Here is a 22,449-nt window from a genome sequence, read left to right on the forward strand (position 1 = left end):
TAGGAATCATTTGTTGAATTTTTTTCTCCTTTCAGCCATTTGTGTTTCATCTCTCCTATATCTCTGGGCTCTGCACCCTGTGGTGCCTGGCCCTCCAGGCAATGTCAGGGCTGGATTCCTTCTTATGACGTGGTTCTCAAGCTGGAACAGACATACTTGTCCACTTCCTCAATTTCTGGGTCACCTTTACTCCAGCATACCTATAGACAGGAAAAATTGTAGATCGAAGTTTTGTTGCTGGGTTGGTGTCCCAACTCACCTCTATTGGAGGTCATTCCTAATTACAGGACATGGCCCATCCATCTCCATATTCCCCATTGTTAGGAGTCAGCTATGGTCACTCCCATAAGTTCCTGGGAGTTTCCATCGTCCTAGGTTTCTAGTTCATCCCAGAGATATGCTCCCCCCCATTCTAGTTGTCTTTCCTAGTACTCTCTTCCTCTATCCTCTTCTGACCTGATCTCTCCTGTTCCCATCCTCGTCCCCACCCTAGTCTAATCCCCTGTCCCCATCTACCTGCTATGTCTATTTTATTTCCCCTTCTTAGTGAGATTCAGACATCAGAGTATTTTTTATTTTTTATTTTTTTATTTTTTTGGTTCTTTTTTTTCGGAGCTGGGGACCGAACCCAGGGCCTTGCGCTTCCTAGGCAAGCGCTCTACCACTGAGCTAAATCCCCAACTCCCAGAGTATTTTTTAAAACATTAATAAATTAACATTTTAAAGTCCCCAACACTCTATTTCAATAATATTTTCTTTGAAACTCATTCATATCAATGGGTAATTGATCCCATTTGGGTTGAATATAAATCTGTGCCTGTGACTAACAAGCATGAGGCAGGTCACTATAAACCATCTAAAAGGATTCTGGTCTTGGGAGACATTTGGCTACCTGTTCAGTGGTAGCCTGGCCAGACTCACCAAACATCCTTAAAATATCACAAACAAGGAATACTTTAATAGAACAGGTAAAGATGTATAACAAGCCATCATTTCATTCAGAATTTTATCTGTGGACTACATCTTCAATTAAAGAAGCAAAATTACAGTCACAAATCACAGTGTTTTTGGAAGATTTTGAAAGGAAGATATACAAGGTCCAGCTACTTGGGAAGGTCTCTCACTAATAACAGTCAGGGAAGAATCTAAATCCAAAGAGCCAAACCTGTCAGGAGAGATAACAATAGATCTTCACTGGTCTTTTCAACCATTCTATTGTTTTATAACATCATCAAAACAGGGAAGGTTTAATAGAAAATAAATAAATAAAACAGTGTCACCCTGGCAATGAGCTTTTCCAGAAAGCAATCTTTGATACTTTAAAAGAAAAAAGAAAAAGAAAAAGAAAGCAAAGAAAGAAAGGAAGGAAGAAAGAAAGAAAGAAAGAAAAGAAAAGAAAAGGAAAGAAAAAGCTACAAATTGATAAGGTTTTAGTATACAGTCCTAGGTTAATAATGGATACCAGCTTCACAGAGAACAGCTTCAGCTGACTCTGTATTTCTTTTCATTCTTTTCTCAATAACTTAGTGAAAAAAGTAAAGTAATGCTATCCTCCCGTTTGTGATAAGGATCTGATATTGATGTGAAGACAACTACTTTTCTCAGATACTTCTCAAACTCTAAGTGCTAGGATTTTGACATGTCACTGGGTTACTGGTAAATCTGATCCTATATCCCGGACCTTGTGCTGTGCTGTGCTGTGCTGTGCTGTGGTGTGCTGTGCTGTGCTGTGTGTGCTGTGCTGTGCTGTGCTGTGCTGTGCTGTGCTGTGCTGTGCTGTGCTGTGTCGTGCTGTGCTGTGTGCTTTGTGCCGTGCTGTGTGCTTTGGTGCCTTGAATGGGTTTGTGCAAAGAAGAAAATAGTGTGTGCATATGCATGCTGGCAATTGGAGAATTTTTTTATTAAACCAAGCATCAAAGGGTTTAAGACTGCTGACATATGAACTCTTTCTTTTTACCTGGACTCCTCCCCTTTTTGGTAGAGATGCTAATGAGCAGAGAAATGGGAGCTAATCAGCCAGAGGCGAGAGAAGATTCAAGGACCTAGATAATTCACAAACTGGAAAATGAGCTCTTAACTAATCAAGATTGGGTTGTAAATAGGATAGAAAGAATGTATCCCTAGTATTGGCCTGGATAACATTTGTACCCAATCCAAGAAAGTATTTGCAAATTTCACACTTGGCTATTTTTTTTGTCCCTTTGAGATTTTCTTCCTGAACTAATTTTCCATTATGTACATAAGGCAAAGAAATAACTTATCATTAAAGTCATTTTTCAGGTGGATATTTCACTTTGCATGTTGCTAAAACGCCTAGGGCATTAATAAGGAATGAGTTAACTTTATTAATACAGTTTCTTTGGGGAGTTTCTGATCTATATACTGATCACCCAAAAGGAAATTTTCTGTAATATTTTATTCATGTAAAATTTAGGGGAGTAACTAGATTGACTAATTTTTCCATAATAAATAATTTAGCTTTGTGCTGCTTTTGCATGTTAATTTTTTCATAATGTACCCTTTAACACTCTCAATATTAAAATGATCACTGACTGTTTTGTGACTAATTTAGTTTAAATTGTAAATTTAGGCATGGCTCTAGGTTTATAAGGTATGAGGAGATATCTTAATATAGAAAATAAACATAATTACAGGCTTCAAAAGCAATGCATATAACATTTGTAAGTGAATTACTAAAAATAATATGGAAAATAACCTGAGTAACGGAATATAAAAAGAATTATTACTGTTGCCCAAACTATAATTGCACCTCAAACATTTTACATGTCATATATGTTCATTCAGCAATTCAGCTCCTGATCTCTCTGATTCAGAAGTGTTGCCTAATTCTTAATTAAAATCCTCCAAGGTCCTCCCAGTTCAAATCACACTTCTAAGCTAAAGTGTTAGATTTTGACCATGAAATGCAGGCAAGAGTTTTGAATTTAGTTGGTATCCAAGGAATGAGTAGAGTTTCTCCTACCAACTTAACAAACAATATATGTCAGGTTACATGGAAAAAAATCAGGTTTTCACAACCACATCCAAGCTGTGAAAATATTAATAAACCTGAGTATACTACACCCCAGAAACAGCAAGGAGAACCGTGATATCACTTCTTTGTACCTTGGAGGAATGGTATAGAGAAAAGGTTGTCACCAAATTGAAATCAGATACATTTTTAAATCTTATAGCATCTGTTAGAAGTATTATATATACCACCAAACAATGAAGTAGCATCAAGTGAGATCTTCCGTAGGTAAGTGGGACGGATATTCTCCAATTAAAATTAACCCTGAGAAAAAAATTCTTCTAAAACATTCTATGTCTTCACCAACTCTTCTCTGCTGGCGTCTTTCAGAAAGACAAAAGAAATCAACAGATACCATGGCAAATCTTTCTGTGGATTCCATTTGGAAAGAAGAATAGAATATAATTCATTTAATTTGGTAGAATTCATTCACTTGGTGGGTGGGTTGTGGGTACTCACAGGACCCTCCCCTTCCAGAGAAGATATAGGCAGTTAAAAGCTCATGGGAAAAAGAGACACATTTTCTTCAGAACCTTAGCACAGGTAAGTTCTTCGTTCTTCTGTAAGTAACCCCTCACCTGTGCTCCTGTAGGCAGCACTAACTAGGCACACCGGTACCCACACATGTGCACATGCATGTGCGACACACACACACACACACACACACACACACACACACACACACACACAGTTCCAGTAAGAGTTGATTTCAAGTGGCAATTAAGGAAATAAGCAGGACCAGAGGGTTGGCTCAGCAGGAAAAGGAACTTGCTGACAAGCTAGAGGACTTGAGTGACCTGAGTTTCCTCTTAGAATTCATGTCAGAGAAAGGAAGAATTGACTACCACAGATTGTCCTTTGACTTTTTTACTCCTCCCAACACACACACACACACACACACACACACACACACACACACACACACACACACACGGCCTTCTTGAACCCACCATCAATATAAATAATAACACAAAAGTTTATTAGTATTTTAAAGCTTGGACCTCTTGCTGGGCAGTCTCCCAAGAACTCTTACCTGAATGATCCTAGCACCACACCCACCAAAGGACAGGTCTACCTCTCTAGTCTTCTCTGGTTCATTTGTCTACCTCTGTGTCCACCGATTCCTCATGTCTCAATTCTTCTCCCTGAGTCCCTCTCTCTGCCCAGAAGATCTTTCTTCCACTTAGTACCTAGCTAGTGGCCATCAGATCTTTATTAAAGCCAATCAGATACAATTCTAGATTGCCTTAGGTAGGTAAGGAAGAATGAATATTTACAAAATCTGAGAAAAATGTGACATGGAATTAGCAATACCAGTATCCTGCCTGCATTCAGCTCTTTGCCAATACAGAATTAGCAACTGAACATACAGAGACACAACCTCACACAACATCTCCTGCTTCTAATCCAATAAATTGTTTTTCTCTAACAACAATAAGCTATGTACAATAAGAGAAATTAGGAGAACTATCAGGTAAGGAATACATTCACAATGTCCAGTTTATTTGTATTTGACAACTTCGAGAAAGAACCCTTTATCTATCTTAGTGAGTTCAAAGTTTTGTACCTAAATCACTTTCTATCACTATTCAAGCTTTTACATTCTCTAATCTTCACCATTTGCATATACCATCCTTAAAATATCACCTTAGCCCCTAAAATACTTTCTTAGATCATTTCTTACTTAAGCTTGTACATATATATATACATATATACATATATATATATATATGTCATTCAAACCTTATGAACTTTTACACTAATCTTGTGACGTTTCTTTTTTCAATCTGATAACAAGGAATACTATAAGACTTTAACTATCTAGTTTCTAACCCTATAAGAGACCTGAGAAGGATAAATTATACCTGAACAAATAGAAAGTACACCGCAAGAAGCTTTCACTTCTAAAGAAATGACAGAGATTGCTGGCTACCTAAACTGTCAATAATTGTTCCTCTCTATGTGTGGGATATTCATCTGCAGCAGTCGGGGCCAGAAGATCTTACACCGGCATCAATGAAGCAGGACTTTTGAAGGACTCTCCTACCTTATCTCTGTAAAGTTGGACAATCAACTTTCTAGTGTCCACAGTTTGGACAACATGCTCTCAGGTGTTGAGGTAAGGGTGGTATTTTGCCCAGTGGCCATCTTTGCAACTATTGAAACAAACTACAAGTTGAGGTTCTTGAGTGCCTATCATCTTCTTCAGAGAAGAATGTGGATGCTACCAGAAGCTTATGTATTTCCCAGTCAGAAAAGACTTTTATTATAAATTTTAAATGCTAAAATCAGTAGCTCTCTGAAATGTGATAAGGGAGAATCACTTATCTATATAAAGTATATCTAAACAGAAAAGAGAGCTCGTTTCTAACTATTAACTTTTGCTTAATCTGGAAAAGAATATATGAAGAGGAGGCTAAATAAAGCTTATTTCTGTAATTAACTAAACTAGTACTTAACAACACTACAAGTTTATTTATAGGTGACTATTATTAACTTGCATTCCTTAATTATCCTAAGCAGTTTATAATAGTCACATTATTATAAGGACAAAGACTAGCACTTTATATTACATTTTAATGAATTATATATGTACACCACCTTAAACAAAAGTTGCAAAATATAGGCACTACGTTGTAACAAAAAATAACTTTAAATTTTTATTATTATATAAAAATCCCATACAATTAAAATATTTGAGACTTGTAGTTGCTTTCAAGTCTAAAATTAGATACAATAATCTACTTTTTACTTGTTCCTATCAAGGAGATACAATAATCAATCCTTTTATCCTTTTATCTTTATATACCCCTTTTTTTCTTTTTATCCTCTTTCCTACACACAGATACACACACACACACACACACACACACACACACACACACACACACACACACACACGAGAGGAGAAAAAGAATAGAGCGGAGAAAGGCAAAGAGAGATCTATGAATCTAACCCTTTTTTTTAACTTAGAAAACATTTCTTAAACCTTTCAATTATATATATAAATTAGTCGTATAGATCAATGCCATATCAATGCTATTCCCTGCAAGCTCTAATGCTACCAGGGAGCTAACCTCAGGATGGAAGAAGAAAAGTGTGGCTCTGCTCTATTCAGCCAGTGCTGGTTCAAACTTTCAGGGGTTAATGGAGATAGCATAAGAGGTCAGCAGGCTCTAAGTCTATGTGACAGCTCCCCTGAGGATGGCTTTTGTTGACAAAGAAACAAAGTTAGCAATAAAGATCTAGGGGGAAGAGTCTAGGATAAACATTCTGGGGATGTGGGTGAAGTCTGGCCCTACAGACAGGAAAAGTTACCAGGAGATTAACCACATGGACTTTCAACTTTCCAGGTGGAAAACAGGTATACATTTCCTCCATTGAGGAACCAATCCTGGGTAACTAACATCCCTGTTTTCTCAGTTGCTTATCTTGAGTACTTATGCCCTCTACAATGTGCGGAAAAGCAACCCTGCTTTTAAACACATCTCTTTAAATACTTCCAAAAATTTTATTCTTACTTAAAAGAATCCAGTAAGCTATTTGGAAAAAAAAGTGTGAGGAACAAATTACAAAGTCTAGCAGTCTTTCCATCATGGCTCCCTCCAAATATGTCAAATTGCAGATGAGAAATCTCTAATAATCCCCATGGTTTTTTCCTGTTCTAATGGGTGTTGGGGGTACAACTACTGCAATATTTTGTTTTTCCTTTTTTTATCAAGATTTACCTCTCATTGCATCAGCTTCTTAATCTTAGTGGAAAATCTGTGACAGTGGAAAAATAGCAGTTGTCTTTGCCAATCATTGTCCATAAACCTTAGTATTGGTTAATTACTGAATGCTAGAGGAGAATCTTTGAATCCTGAGTTACCAGTCACCACTTTTTGTTTAAATACCACCTATGTCTACTAGTGCTATAAATGGAGGACTGAAGAGTCAGCTCCCTAAGCTGTGTGAGCCACTGTTTGGCTTATTCAATTACTAACTACACTGTGCCCTTTTTACTAAATATGTATCTTTAGTTATTGCTAATTTCCTCTTACCACTATATCAAACATGCCAAGAGAACATGATTAAGCATCGGATACAAGTCCTTCAGAATTATATGTTGCTAATTCCTATTAGTCAGGGATAAGTAATGATGGTGGAGGCCAGAGAGATGACTCAGTGGTTCATAGCCCTTGCTCGCATCCCAAAAAACCTGAGTTTGCATCTTGGCATCTATGTTGGGTAGAGTGCAAACATCTGTGACTCCACATCCAGGGGCTGTGGCCTTCCCTAACACTGGCAAATATACACACATATACATAAACTTAAGTAAATAAATAAGTAAATAGTAAATTCTCAATAACTGACCCCTTAAGTTCTGGCTGCTATGCTAAGTAGCAGACATCCTTAACATTAATCCTTATCGTGGCTTAACAGTATTATCTAATGGCCCTTATTTAAAGGTATTGTCGCCCGCTCTCTATGAATACAGAACCACCCTAAAACTTCAAAGGTAATTTTCCTAGGGCCAAAGTAAAAAACAAACAAAACGGAAAACAAAAACAAACCAATAAAACCAGGAATCAAAGTCTGTCATTTCAGACCATCCAATACACAGTGCAGTTAGCTGTGTTCATACCGACTGATGCAAAGAAAGCGTCTAACTGGTCAAGCCACCTTTCTACCCACTTGTGTTGGAGATGCTCTGTGTCCAGGAGGTGTACATCCAATGACACCATATGGAGGACAGCTGTGTGGGGTCAGTTCTCTCTTTCTATCTTTACATGGGTTTCAAGACATGAACTAAAATCACCAGGCCGAGTTCCAGGTACTTTACCCTGTGACCAATCATTCAGGATCTGTTTTAATAACTCTAATGCTTTTTGTCCTGAAGTCTAATAAAGAAACCTCTAAAAGCCATTTTCTCAATCTAAATTAATATGCGAGAGTAACCACAACAGGACAAACATTCTGAGTAGAAACTTACTACTACCCACATCAGTAACCATAAAAATTCAACAATTGTCTATTTTTAATGATGTTCGCTATCAATCTCCGAACCATGCTTTTTGTAAAAGGTGCCATTTAGCATTTTTTTAAAAAAAATCTGCAAATACATTGTGTAGTTCTTCATTTGTGTTTGTTGTTTCTTAGTTCTGCGAATGGGTGTCCCAGTAGCAGCTGTTTGCCTCTTAGACCAAGCAGTGAGCTCATCCTGCAACATCCCCAAAACGAAATTTTCTCTTTTGAATTCTACCTCTTTAGTCTAACTGTCATGTGGTTCCCCAGTGTAATGTAATTGCATGAGCCAGGATTTATTGATAACAATGTTTATAAAGATCATCATTTTATTTGGCCACCATTTCTTGTTCAGAATTTGAAGATTTCATCCACATTTTTTCCACAATAGATTTTTGAGCCATAACCTGGTGCTTACACAACTGCAGGGCAAAATCATGAGCTAAGAGAAAAATCAATGGTTAAATTTATGCTTTCACCTATAAGGAATTTGGATGAGATTATCAGTGCCCTAGAAATCTCACTGTTCTTGAGACAATGAATTGATTACATGAATGTACTGTCAAGGCGATGCCAGTGTTTCCATGTGAAATGTTATTTATGTGGTGTTGTCATGGTGCATGTTGAGTAGTGGAAGGAAAAGCATTTTAATTGAATCATAAACACATAGCCAGGTTTTGGTACCCCTGAGCGGCACATGAGAGAAGCCAGGGGGATCACATGCTTATAAAACAGATGAGATCATTCCAGAGGTGAACAAATACTGTCTTCTATTTTCTACTTCATTTTAGTTGGACATAATGAAATGGTTTGATGTAAGCAACATAGAAAATTATTGAACATTTTTATATTCTGAGGTTCTTCGACTATTGACAGAGTTGGCAAGGGGACAGGATTAATATCTATTTCTGGGGGGAAATTGAGACAGAGGTACATTTTCAAGGAGAGACTTTTTTTTTACCGCTTGCTTCATTGGGCAAGAAAGCTTTATCTTGTTCTGTGAGGTTAACTATAGGAACAGAGCATGGCTGGGAGCAGGGAAACACAAAGCAGAAAGAAGATGGGAGAGAGCGCTTCGATGGTTTCCTGCCTAGACAGGTCACATCCCACTCGGGGCATGAAGATGAGGGTAAGAGTTTTAAATCAGCTGTGAAATTATTTTGGTACCTAGTGTAGAGTAGAGGATTGGGGTTATGTTTTCTTAGTCATTTCCTAGAATAGACAAACAGGAGCTTGTATTATTGCCTGTGTGTGATAAAGGGATGGATCTCTGGCTGCACACAAATGTCAATCATTTGGCCAAGAAAATAGAAGTACGTTTATGTTGGTTCTTAAGATAATGTCCAGGAAACACATCAGGAACGCTATTTTTGTCTGAGTATTAGGACTTCCAATATAAATATGACTATTTGATATATACACCAACAAATATATCATTAACCCCCAGAACAAATGGAATAAACTATTTCTTGGTTGGTCTTGTTGATCTCAAGACCACTGCTATTTTTAATAAGAAGCTTCTTATCACATGAATGTAAACATTTTCACAGAATAAGGAATAATTAGTTAAATAAGGGACAAAGTATACAGAGTAAAACAAAATCCTTGCTGACATAGAATTGGTATTTAGAGCATATGCAAAATTTAAAAAGTCAATATCAATAAGGCCCCCAAATAACCCAATTAAGAGTTGAGCTAATGAAACAAGGATCTGGCTGTCAAAAGATGAAGTGGAAATAGTCACTAGACATATGTAAATAAAAGAACTCAACATTCTTAGCCACCATGGAAATGAAAATTAGAACTATATTGAGATTTCAACCCACCTCTGTCAAGATGGTCATGAAGAAAACAGATAGCACAAATGCTGGTGAGGATGTGAAGAAAAGGGAAGACTTACACACTGCCGGCGGAATGTAAATTAGTTTTATCTCTACTGAAATCAGTAAGGAGGTTCCACATAGAACTGCATGATGACCCTGCTACATTGTTTTTTTTTTTTTTTTTTTTTTTACCAGAAAGAACTTGAAATCACTGTACCGTAGAGATCCCTGTTCTGTAGGTAAATGAAGATTATCATATTTAGGAAAATAATCCAGACTCAGAGAATTGAGTACAGTATGTTTATCTCATTATATTTTTGGACCATAGACTTTTCTATAAACATATAAAACCATCTATCTATCTTACTAATCTTACTATACTATCCATTGACATCTATCTGTTTATTGCTGTTTATATCTCTGTCTGTCCATTTATCTATTCGTGAGCATTCTATCTAACAAGCTATCCAGAGAGATACAAAACAGAAGAGAATGGGAAGGAGACAGCAGGAGAGAGAAAGGAAAGCAGATAAGGTGTGTGAATGGGCTAAAAATGTCTGATATCCTTTAAGAAGTTTCTATGAAATCTGATACTATATATATGCCATGCATTGCCATAAATTTTCTCAAAGGCTTAACTAACAAACAGGGCAGGTGCCAAGAAGTGAATGGATATATTATATGCTGCAGAAATGGTGATGTCTTCTACAAACCACAATTTAAAAATTCTCGCTTATAATTCGTGCACAGTACGCTGCAGGCTCCCTGCCATTCTCATTGTGTTCTCTCCTCTAGAACAGGAATCTGTAGGCATTTCCTGATGATTTCCTGTTTTCTTAGATCCTTGCATCTGCCTCCTGCTTTCTGGAAAAAATATTTATTTCCTCTTACAAAAAAGAGCATTCCTTAGAACTAACGCGTATGGGTATGATTTTCCCTCCTTGCATTCCCTGTCGCCCTACTTTCAGACATGCCATTGTCTGACAATGAGACAAGAGTCATGTCCCCTCGCTCCCTTCTGCCACCCACAGGTACTGAGATCAATGTTCTAGTTCCTGAACCTTGTCTCTTGAGACTGGTTTCAAATCCTGACTAATGGCTCTTGAGTACTTCTTTTGAACTCTTCTGTTCTTCCCTCAAGCATTCATGAAAGCTTAGAGTATTGTTTTTAATCTTGCTTTGCCAACATCCCATGCCTTCTATGCACAGGTGATTCTTGGCTCTCTCGACCGCCTGCGTCCTTGCTGCTCTTCCCAACTCTCAGCCTGGTACTGATCTGAGAGCAGTCCTTTTGCAGCCTGGAAGTTATATATCTTATCTCAGTCATTTCTCTCATAATGCAGAAGAATGAAGATTATACAAAACAATACTGAAAAAACAATAAAAAACTATTTTTAAATAATCAAAAACTGGCAACTAGGATATTTTTGAAACTAGATTTACTAAGTTACTTGATTAAAATTTCAAAGAATTGATACATTACATGATTCTTAGTGAACTGAAGAGAATATGTGCAATGTGTATGAAGTTAAGGTGAATAAGAAGTGAAACTTGGAACAACAACAACCACAACAGCATTGTAATTAAAAGCATGCTGTCAAGGGAAGGATGAGAACTTTTATGTAACTGTGCAGAAGGAATTGGCTTTATTTAGCTGGGGAACTTAGGTAAGGCCTTAGAGTGTAAGTGGATGAAGGCTATTGTGAAAAAAAAAGTCTAATATACTTTTTCTGGTGGAGTTTCTCATTTTCCCACTTTTAATACTTTTAGTAAAAAAATGTTTAATATTTAGTTAATAGGTAGCATGACTTGCCCAACAATATTCTATCAAAATGTTTTTCAGTTTATTAAAGATGTCAGCCTAAGCATATACTCTCTAATATTTTTGTAAGACCTAAGGTAGATATTTTACATTTGTTTTGTTTGGGTCAAACTGTTTTAGCCACACCTAGCTATACTACCTGATTTTCATCTGCATTCAAAAGTTTAATTATCTATGAAAAGTACATACACATTGTACCATGGCCTTCAAATGATGGAAGATATTCCAAAAATGTTTTAGCAATTTATTTGTAGTGCAAAGCCCTAATCATAGTACTCATAAGTCATAAGATATCAAGGGAATTTATTTTAATAGAATGAATATAATTTAATGGTCATGACACTGTGTTTTAATAAAACGTTTTAAATACTGTAAATTGAGTTGCTTCAATATGTGCATTTAAAACATAATAAAACACACACAGCTGAAGCTGCCAGTAGTCTGTAGAGGAACTTCTGTTTGCTTGGATTAGGTGTATTCAGGAAAATTCTGAAGGGGGAAAATAACCATTGATAAAACGGCATTCCAAAATTGAAATTTTGTTAGCGGAATGTGGCATCTTAGACCTATAATCCCAACAACCAGGTGGTAAAAGCAGGAAGATTGCCATGTCAAGGCCAGCCTAGCTTGTGTAGTGAGATCTTGTCACAAACTACATAAACAAAGCATTGAGTGTGGTGACAAAGCCTTTAATTCTGAAACTTGGGAAGTAGAGGCAGGCTGATGTCTGAGTTTGAGACCAGCTTAGTCTGCACAGGAGGTTGCAAGGTAGCCAGGGCTGCACAGAGATACTTTGTCATATATTAAAGAAATAAAAAAGGAAGGCAAGGAGGAAGAGAGAGAAAGGGGGGATGGAGGGATGGAGAGAAATAGGGAAGGAAGCAAATAGGGAATTTTGTTCATGAGGGAGGAAAGAATCCAAAATATATCATGCAAAAGCCTACACATTTTTACAGCTAATACTGGACTCTGGCGAGGAGGAAGTCCCTCTCAACTCTATGCTAAGGCTTTTGTCTGGAGATGAGCTCTTTATCGTCGGTCCTACGGAAGTGACCCGGATCCTTTAAGAATCACTTATTCTCAACTGTGTAGGTGCTATACAGACTTGTTAGTGGTGTATGTACTGTAAATATAAAGCACATAGGTTTTCAGTTTGCTCTTTTTTTTTACTGAAATAAAGTTCCCATATTTTAACTTAAGAGGTATAGGTGCCTTCTTTCAAGAGATCTAATTTTCAAATCTCTCTTTCTTGCTTGAAGAGAAATAAAGTACTGTCACGATCAATAGTTTCACAGCACACTCTCACCATTTCTACTCTGCTTCATTATTCCCTCCTCAATATCATGATCCAGGGTTTCAAACACTCTAGGAGAGGTTTTGAAATACAGCCATGTAGTACTCTGAAACCCATTACTTTACAGAACATTTTATCACACTTAGAATCAGAATGATAGTAAGAACTTCCTAGCTATCATTCAAATGAGTTTTATGGACAGCCCTGAAGATGTTTTTAACTATATTTTGGGCTTTGTGTTTGGCCAAAATGATCTCATCACAAGGAGATAAAAATATAAATGTAATTATTACATACCTAAAAAAGGTTTATGTAAAATAATGAACGGAAATGATGTAATCTTGGTTTATCAAAGATGAGCAAATCTGAGGACTCAGAAGAAGTGGCCCCTTCTCTGTTGCATGTCTGCTTTTATTGCAGGTTTGCATTTCTATAAGCACACATAACAGAAAGATAAATGGCAGTATTAATCTCGCATTTTAAAATCCGCACGATAAAATATTTGGAGTGTCGCCATCTCAAGACTAGGAGCAGAGGGGAAAGGATGCCCCCAGCTGCAGCCTGAAGGGATGGTGCGGTTACACTGCAGAGATTCTGCAGTGTGTCAAAGGGCTGGTGATTCAATTGTCTGAGTGCATGATTTGGTGAGTCAGTTTAGACCAGAGCAAACTGGACCTGTCATTGAAATCACAATGGGCAAAAATGGACCTATTCAATCTGCCTCTCAATGGCCAAATTCTTCCCAGTTGTAAATGAAAGATTCTGGACAATGCCTTAACTCATTCCGGTCACCAGGGTACTATGTCAGCTCGGGTGCTCACAATTGCCCATGACCAATTCTGCCCCCTCCATAGCAGGGGGCATGCAGTGTCATTTTGTGCTCTCTTCTTTTGGATAATATCAGGTCTGAAAGGGAACGAACAAAAGAAGTTGCTGCTTTCCTTCCACCCACTCCTCATAGCCATAATCACACCCTCCCCCCTTTTCACTTGGCTAGTCTATGAACCTGACAGAGAATGAACTGAGAGTGTGTGCGGCTACTCAGAGACCTGAATAAAAGCCAAGTGTTCACTGCTGTTCTATTCCGTCTTCAAGCTGAAGGGGGGGGGGGAGGTGAGGGGTACAGGAAGTGCCAAATTTACATATCATTGCTAGTAAAATGAATGCTATGTGGTTTCTCTTACTAGAATCAAGGAGATACCTGTCTTCTTCCATGAGATCATTCTCATCCTCAGGCATTACTAGGATTCTTTAAAAAGTGTCCTCTGAGCATGCTTGGTTCTCTTCAGATCTGAACCTGGTTGTACAATCCTCCTTGTTCTTGAGCTGAGTCAATATTTTTACCCAAGAAATTTTAACTCCTCTGTCAACTTCTCACATTTGTTCCACACAGTGTAGAGAAAGTACTGAAAGTGAGTTTTAGAGGCTCCTGTTTATTCCTACCTTCATTTGCATAGCTTCTGTCCATATCAATCACACCATTAGTGTCTGTTACATTTGTCTTCTCTACCTGACCCTGAGCATGAAGCATGGCACTGTTGATGTCAATGCCTGTCCAATCACTAGGTGAGCAGTGAAGGATCAGATGCCTACCACCTTTTGGTACTAGTGTCTGTATTATTACTTGCAGGATCTGGGAAAATAGGAAAGACTCCATTGTCCCATAGAGATCAGAAGTAGGATTTCTCAACTTAGGTGAGAAAAATAAGTTCATGAGAATAGCCTCTTCTTTAGTTTTCTGTGTTTGTGGTTTTTAGCCAACACAGCCTACCGCCATCTTTAGTTATGTGCTGTGTACTAAATGTACATATCACCTTTCAATGTATCTCAAAGCCCTTTGCCCTCTGAACCCTTCTATAGTTATGTCTACAGAACAGTGAAGGGACAGTTAAACTGTTAGTGCCTTCTCCCCTTTAATTGTAAATATCCTATTTGTCCACATTCATATTGACTCTTATGATAACACCGATCAAGAGATATGGTTAAGAGATTGTTACACGTTTACTTTATCTTAAAATCTATTCCTGATATCCCTTGTAATTATTGGCAAGGATAATTCCACATCGTTCCCCAAAGAAAACAAAGTGTAGGAATGTCAGGGTGTTGGCTTCAACATTTTAAAATGCAGCTGCTATTCTGGGTCGAGAGAGTGTCTCAGAGGTTAAGGGCACTTGTTTTTCCTGCAGAAAAACAGGTTCAATTCTCCACATCCACAAGTGACTCACAACCATTTTTGACTCCAGCTCTAGGGAATTCAATGATGTCTTCTGGCTTCCACAGTACCAGACATAAATGTAGTACACACACACACACACACACACACACACACACACACACACACATACACACATACACATACACACACACACACGCATACACACACAGAGGCAAAATGCTCATATACATAACTTTTAAAAACAATTAAAAATCAGAATTTCCATTGTCTGTTTCTGCTCCTCTTCTCAGTGGCAGGGCCAAAGCCAGCTGCCCCCCCCCCCACACACACCCCATGGTGAGGTTTAGACAGCAACAATGTCTTTTCTTCACTCATAAATCTTAAATTGGCTTTCTGTAAAACAATGGCCTCACATTTATCTAGGTAAACCTATTACAGTTTCTTACAAGTTATCAGTTTCTAATGCTTGGGAATAAGATACTGGCCAGCTTAATATTAGACATAAGGATTCTGGAGCTGACAAAATCAATGGCTGATAAGTTCTAAGTATTTGTTTGGTTTTGATTTGGGCCATTTTGGTTTGTTTTAACTGGTGTTTTTTTTTTTTTTTTAAGTTAGGTTTAAAAGTATTCTCTGAACATTTGTCATTATTGCCACACCTACTTCATAGCTAAGTACTTGGAAAAAATTAGAAAACTTGAGGGGCTTTGTCAAGTATACTTGGCAAGTTAAAACAGACGTCATCAACTAGTCCATGGACTATTAAACATCAGTGTCTTTGCTGAATAGAAAATATAGACTTTTTTTAAAAGGAAAAGTAAAAAAAAAGAGGAAATGAGTAATGTTGCTATGTTGGTCACAATAAAAAGCATGGAGTGATGTAAATAAATAGGTCCAGGGGCTGGGGATTTAGCTCGGTGGTAGAGCGCTTACCTAGGAAGCGCAAGGCCCTGGGTTCGGTCCCCAGCTCCGAAAAAAAGAACCAAAAAAAAAATAAATAAATAAATAGGTCCAAAACTCTCAGGTACATTATGGCATGAAAAGAGATAGCACTGATTTAACAGTAGCACCTCGAAAACTGGGATTTCACCGTGGAGGACGTGGCACTGAAGAAAAACAGTGCAGCCTTTGCAAACACAAGAGTCCACCAGTAAAGGGTACACATGGCTTGATGCTTCTTGACTATAAAACACTAGGGAAGGGTAGCAAGCACAGTGGTCATGATGATTCTACTAGACACATGAGACCAATTAGAAAGAACCATTTATGTTTGACTCATAGTGTCAATTTTGGTCTGGAGAGACGGAGACCTACTAAGAGGTTTTATTCATGGATATTTGTATGTCCCCACTTGCGTGCTGCTAAGATTTCAAGGGGCGAGTGCTGCAGAACTTGGTAGAAGGGAAAGCAAGAGCAGACACACCTAAAGTTATTGGTAAAGGAAAATATAACCAAAAGGACTGTGATGGGTATACTGTTCATATCATCTACATACTCATATTCGTTTTCATGTCTACTCTGAAAAGTTACAATATGTTCTGGATGTCTTCATCTCATTGTCTGGGTCCACTCTCTTCTCTTATATGCACAGTCTGTGATTGATCTAGGCTTTGTATGGGGCAATACGAATGACTAGAGGGACGCTTCCCTTCATGTAGGGCGATACGGCTATATATGCACCAACATGTCCCTTCTGTCTGGGGACCTCTTTCCCCAGGCCTCTGAGCTTGACCGTTACTTGTTATTTTTCTGTATAAACCTACAGCTGTGTAACTATTCCTTGCATCAATCATTACTCTATTAAGTCCAAAACCAAAGGTTCTGTTTTTTTCTAAGAATCAGCCCTAGATAAAAACAATAGGTAACTAAGGAAAGTGGAGAGCAGAAGAGAGATAGAATCTTACCCAGAGAAGAGCATACTGCCTGCCATGTAATACTAGATGGTCCAACCTTGAGGCATTCACACAAGTCATATTATAGGGAGTGTGTAGGTTATACTTATTCATTCAGAAAGCACACACCATTTAAAACAAACAACTATTTTTAATCAAAAATACTTTAATATGACAATGTGAAGATTTTTTTCAAGGATTTTTGTGCCAACTCAAAGTCATAAGAAATCTGAAGTCCTACTATTTGCCATGTTTGCAAGAAGACCTGATAGTAAGGCAGGGCAACATGAATCATTTCAAGGATAATAGAGTAGAAGGAGGTGATAGAGTTTGGAGCGGGACAGATCTGAGTTGACAGAGGTGGCGATTACTCAATTTCCAGGAGCAGGATTTACTGCAGAAAGGAATGAATGTATCAGAGAACGATTCTCAGCCAATCAAACAACAGTGTGCCTAACAATCCCACTAACTAAAATTGGCTGGAGGTGAACTTATGGGGAAAAGATGATGAGTGTGGCTTGGATCGTGTGGGTTTTCTTGGCATCTGTAGGAGATTCAGATTGTTGTCCAAAGGCCTTTAGAAAAGAGGAAATCAAATGATGTCACAGCCAAAAGATTCTCTCTTGATTCTGAAATATCCTTGTCTGAGACAAGAAGAGTAGTAGTAGCTCAGAATCCATTTCCAGAGCCTTTCCCTTAACTGGGCCACCTTGTCTGGCTTCAGTGTGAGAGGACACGCCTAGTACTGCAGTGACTTGATAGGACAGGGAGAAGCTGACAGGGAAGTGTAGAGTGTGAGAGGCTGATGAAGGAGGAATGGGCGAGGATATGCATGAGAGGGTAATGGGAGGAGAGGTAGGCCTGATATTGAGATGTAAAGTGAATAAATAAAAATAATACAATTTACAAAGCGAAGAGTATTGACTTAAGAGATTTGGAAAAAACAATGTGAAGATATTCATCATGACTTGTCTTCCTCAAAATAAGCAAAAACCTTGGCCACCTTCACATCCCCCCCCCACCACATCTCCTCTCCTTTATTCATTTCCTAGGGTGAAAGCCATTGCTTCTGGTGTTCAGATAAGTTCCATATCCCCTGATGCACTTTATTGTGCAAAAGGAATTTAAGACTCCAACACATTATTCGCTAACCATGAAACCAAAATTATTTATTGCTCTTTGCTTTGTTTTCGTTTTTTTTTTCTGTCACGTAGGTTTATACTGAGAAGGATTTGATAACTATTTTTATAACTAAAGGTTTTGCTTGTGTTTATAGTTTTTACTTTTCTTGTCATATTTTCTTATAGGAAAATATATGATATTTTTAATACAAAATCATTTCGTATCTATCTGAATGAGAACTGGAGGCAGTTTTAATGCAAAACAATAAAGAAACTAGCTATATTTTCCAGAAAGCTTCCCAAAGGAAATAGTAGAATGAAATGTATTATATCTACTTACCCCTTACATAGTCAGCAATACTCATTCATTAAAAACTCAGTTATGCTGAAGTAAAAAATCATCAAGAAAAAAACGATGAAACTATTTACCAAGAATTCTATATTTAAAAAACACAATAAAGGGACCATAGGTCAGCAATGTGAAGATATTCATCATGACTTGTCTTCCTCAAAATAAGCAATCTTTTTATTAAGGCAACTGAAAAAGAGTACATTTATGGATTGAAGGGAGTGTGTTTAATACGTCCATATCCATCTAGATTGACAGTTCTCACAGACATGAATTTCCCCAGAGAGTCAGTGTTACTAGTGTCAGTGGATGGCATCATTTACTTCAATGTTCCATTATTAAATTGATAACAAGATAATTCCTCTGCTTCTCAGAGACATGACAGGGTTTACAATGGTTAACACTCTTATTGCATGGGATTTACTGTTCTAGATAGTTTTTAATAAGAAGCATATTTATGTTTCAATATCAAAAAATGAAGTGAAAACAGCATAGTAAAATTAAATAAAAACCAAACATACCAGGGAAAAGAATTGTGAATTATGGGATATTTAAAAGACATCTTATTTACTATATGTGTCTTCACTGTGTATGTATGTGTGTCTTCAGTCTTTATCTAGTGTAATTCTGCTCTTCAGAACATGTTATATGTGCTATTTGGTGATGCTGAGATTTACATATTTAATTAGCATTAGAATATAAAAATATGTGATAATTTTAGCTAATATTGTAATATTACTTATTACAATAGAGGTCTCTCAAAAAATTAAAAATAACTCTTGCTCTTTTCTTGCTCTCCTCTCTTCCCTCTCTGTCCCTTCTTTTCCTATCCTCTACACATTCTCTCTCTCTCTCTCTCTCTCTCTCTCTCTCTCTCTCTCTCTCTCTCTCTCTGTGTGTGTGTGTGTGCCTTTCTCTGTCTCTACTCCCTCAACTCCCTTCCCCATGCCCTAAATAAACTCTATTCCTTACTTAAAAAATTAGAAATAAAATTACTGTACAACCTCGTTGTGCCACTAGTAGGAATATACCGAAAGGACTACATAGCCTACTACCGAGATAAGTGCACATCCATATTTATTGCTGTGCTGTTGACAATAGCAAGGACATGGACCTAGCCTGGTTGTACATCAATAGATGAATAGATAATGAAAATGTAGAATAAAAATGAAGCTTTATTCAGCGGTAAAGAAAAATGAAGTCAAGGATTTTATTAGAAAATGGTTAGAACCAGGAAGTACTTTATTCTTCCATGTAGCAGACTTGTTAAGTGAAAATCACATGTTCTCTCTTAAAATTTCTCTTTCAATCATCAAATTCTGATTTTCCTTTGAAATACATTTTCTTTAAAAATGACAAAAACCCTAAACCTCTATGCACTCATTTTGGGGGGTAGTAAGATTGTTCAGTGGGTAACCCATTTGCTGCACAAGCCTGGAGACATGTAAAGAAAGGGGATCACCCAGTTCCACACAGCTGTCTCCCACTTCTACATGTACACTCCTAATATGTGCAAACCTACACACACCTACTCACAATAACAGTAAACCTTCCGAGTTTTCAAAACTTTAAATAAAAAAATGGTGAAATCTAAAATAAAATGGTGAATGTATGAAAAAGAAAAGACATAGAAGTCACTGTGGAGAAAGGGCTAGAGGAGAAAATGGAGACGGGGGCATACAAACCAAATCCTTGGAGAACTGGCTCAGCGTTTCACAAGGACAGTTAACATGGAGACGGTGCTCAGCCAAAGGGTTGATGCTCAAAGTGACCAGAACCTTGTCCTAGAGAGTGTGAAGATTGCCCATGAGCTACAGCTAATCCCTGAGGAAGCCTGGTCTCTTGCATCCATTGAATCAAATTCCTCACGGGGTCTTAGGAAGTAGACTCCTCCGAGGGAGCCAACGGAAGAGAAGGAGCCAGACTTCGCGACACGTGGCTTCAATCTGTCCTTGGTTTCTTTTGAAACTTCAAATTCACTAATTAATATTTTAGTTCATCTTACTGGAATATATGTTTAGCAAAACGGTAAATCAAACAAAAACAGATTCAGGTCAGGAACAAAACTTTCAGACTGGAGACAGAACAGGATCATAAATAAAGAGAGGAGGTGCAGACTTGGAGTTAAGGGTGTCCCAAAGGAAGCAGGATATTCCCATCATTCCTGGTTAATGAGTGAAGCCATATCTTCACATTTGTTGGGAATGGGGCTTTATTTGCAAATAGCTTTATAGGTCAGGGATCCCTAAGGATTTCCAGATAGGTTTTTTTTTCCTTCACTCATGAAGAATAGTGTAAGGCTTCTTACCACGGGCCACACTGGCTGCTGACAGCCAGAGAAGTACACCGGAGAAGTAATGTGTCAGCAACTTCAAAGTCCTCCAGCATCTACATTCCCTGGAAAGCTGCTGCTCTTTTCCTTGGAGCAAAAACAGAGCAGCATTTTCAAAGTTAAAAATGAAAGCAGTTCACACATTTGCTGTGTAAGTTATCAGGAAATTCAGGCAGTCAAGCATTTTCTCAGTCATTGATTCTGGAAGGCTCCAGCATCCTGTGCTGTCAGTGGGTGTATATTTTTTACTCATCCTAAAAACACAGGTTGCCACACACTGTTGACCAATTTTGTATGAACTGAGATTTGAATTCATATGAATTTAGTCACTGGACATAAATAAAGGGAGACAATTTGAAGAGCCTCCAGAATCTTCCTTCTAAGAGATATAAATTGCAGTTATAGAATCTAGTTACATATAGTTACATATACTGATTGTTACATTAACTCGTATCTGTGAGTCTGTCTATATGTATGTGTGTGTATGTTTGTGTGTGCATTTGTGCATGTGTGTGTGTGTGTGTGTGTGTGTGTGTGCGAGAGAGAGAGAGAGAGAGAGAGAGAGAGAGAGAGAGAGAGACCATAGCATTACTGCTCCTACAAATACGGCTATATAAAACACTGAGCTTTTCATTGTTGTATTTGTTCACACGTGTGTGCATGTGTAGATGCAGGTATGTATGCATACATGCAGTGACAAGAAGTTAATGCTAGGTTTCTTTCTTGAATATTTTTATATTTTTGAGACAAGATCTTTCATTTAACCAATAACTCTGTACCTGGAGTACAGCAGATGTTGATTGAGCTCCAAGGATCCTCCTGGATCTGCTTTCTCAGTTCTAGGATTATAGGTTCCTGCCACCAAGCCCATCTGGGACCCAGGTACTGGGAAAATGAGCTGAGGTCATCATGATTGTATGGCAAGCACTTTACCAACCCAGCCGTGCCCTCAAACCCAATTGCTTTGTTTTCTATGTTTGTTTTATGTGGCCAACTTTATACTTCTTGTAATGTATACTGAGACAAGATTTTCAGATTATCAGTTTAACACTAAGCATAGTGATCTACCAGTTGCAAAGGTCAATATTCTGAGGTATCAGTATTATTGGCCTGCTCTTGATAGGCTTGTCATTTCCTTCATCATTTAGACATCAAGAAAAATATGATCGCATAGTTGTATTATCTTATCACCACAAATACAGCTAATTTATATAAGTTTCTACTCAAGGTGAAAGAAAGCACATAAAAATTGTCTAAAAAATGTGTTTGGCTAGTTCATTCTTCTTCTTCTTCTTCTTCTTCTTCTTCTTCTTCTTCTTCTTCTTCTTCTTCTTCTTTCTTTTTCTTCTTCTTCTTCTTTCTTTTTCTTCTTCTTCTTCTTTCTTTTTCTTCTTCTTCTTCTTCTTCTTCTTCTTCTTCTTCTTCTTCTTCTTCTTCTCCTCTCTCTCTCTCCCTCCCCCCTCCCCCCCTCTCTCTCTTCCTACTTCATAGACCCTGAAAGGATGGCTACATATGAATGCACACATGAAATGTAACAGTCATGCTACTCACTTTCATGTCTATAAATTGATAAAAGAAAATGCAGATTAAATGCAAAGAAAG

At 37.7% G+C, this 22,449-nt stretch overlaps 1 protein-coding gene across 2 annotated transcripts in view; it reads left to right on the forward strand.

Annotated features, from left to right (window-relative positions):
• The window catches only part of Dpyd (dihydropyrimidine dehydrogenase), an 865,876-nt gene that overhangs the window by 498,987 nt on the left and 344,440 nt on the right, over nt 1–22,449 (forward strand). The window lies entirely within an intron of this gene.

The sequence above is a fragment of the Rattus norvegicus genome, chromosome 2 (assembly GCF_036323735.1).
Source record: "Rattus norvegicus strain BN/NHsdMcwi chromosome 2, GRCr8, whole genome shotgun sequence".
In the NCBI taxonomy this organism is placed as follows: domain Eukaryota; kingdom Metazoa; phylum Chordata; class Mammalia; order Rodentia; family Muridae; genus Rattus; species Rattus norvegicus.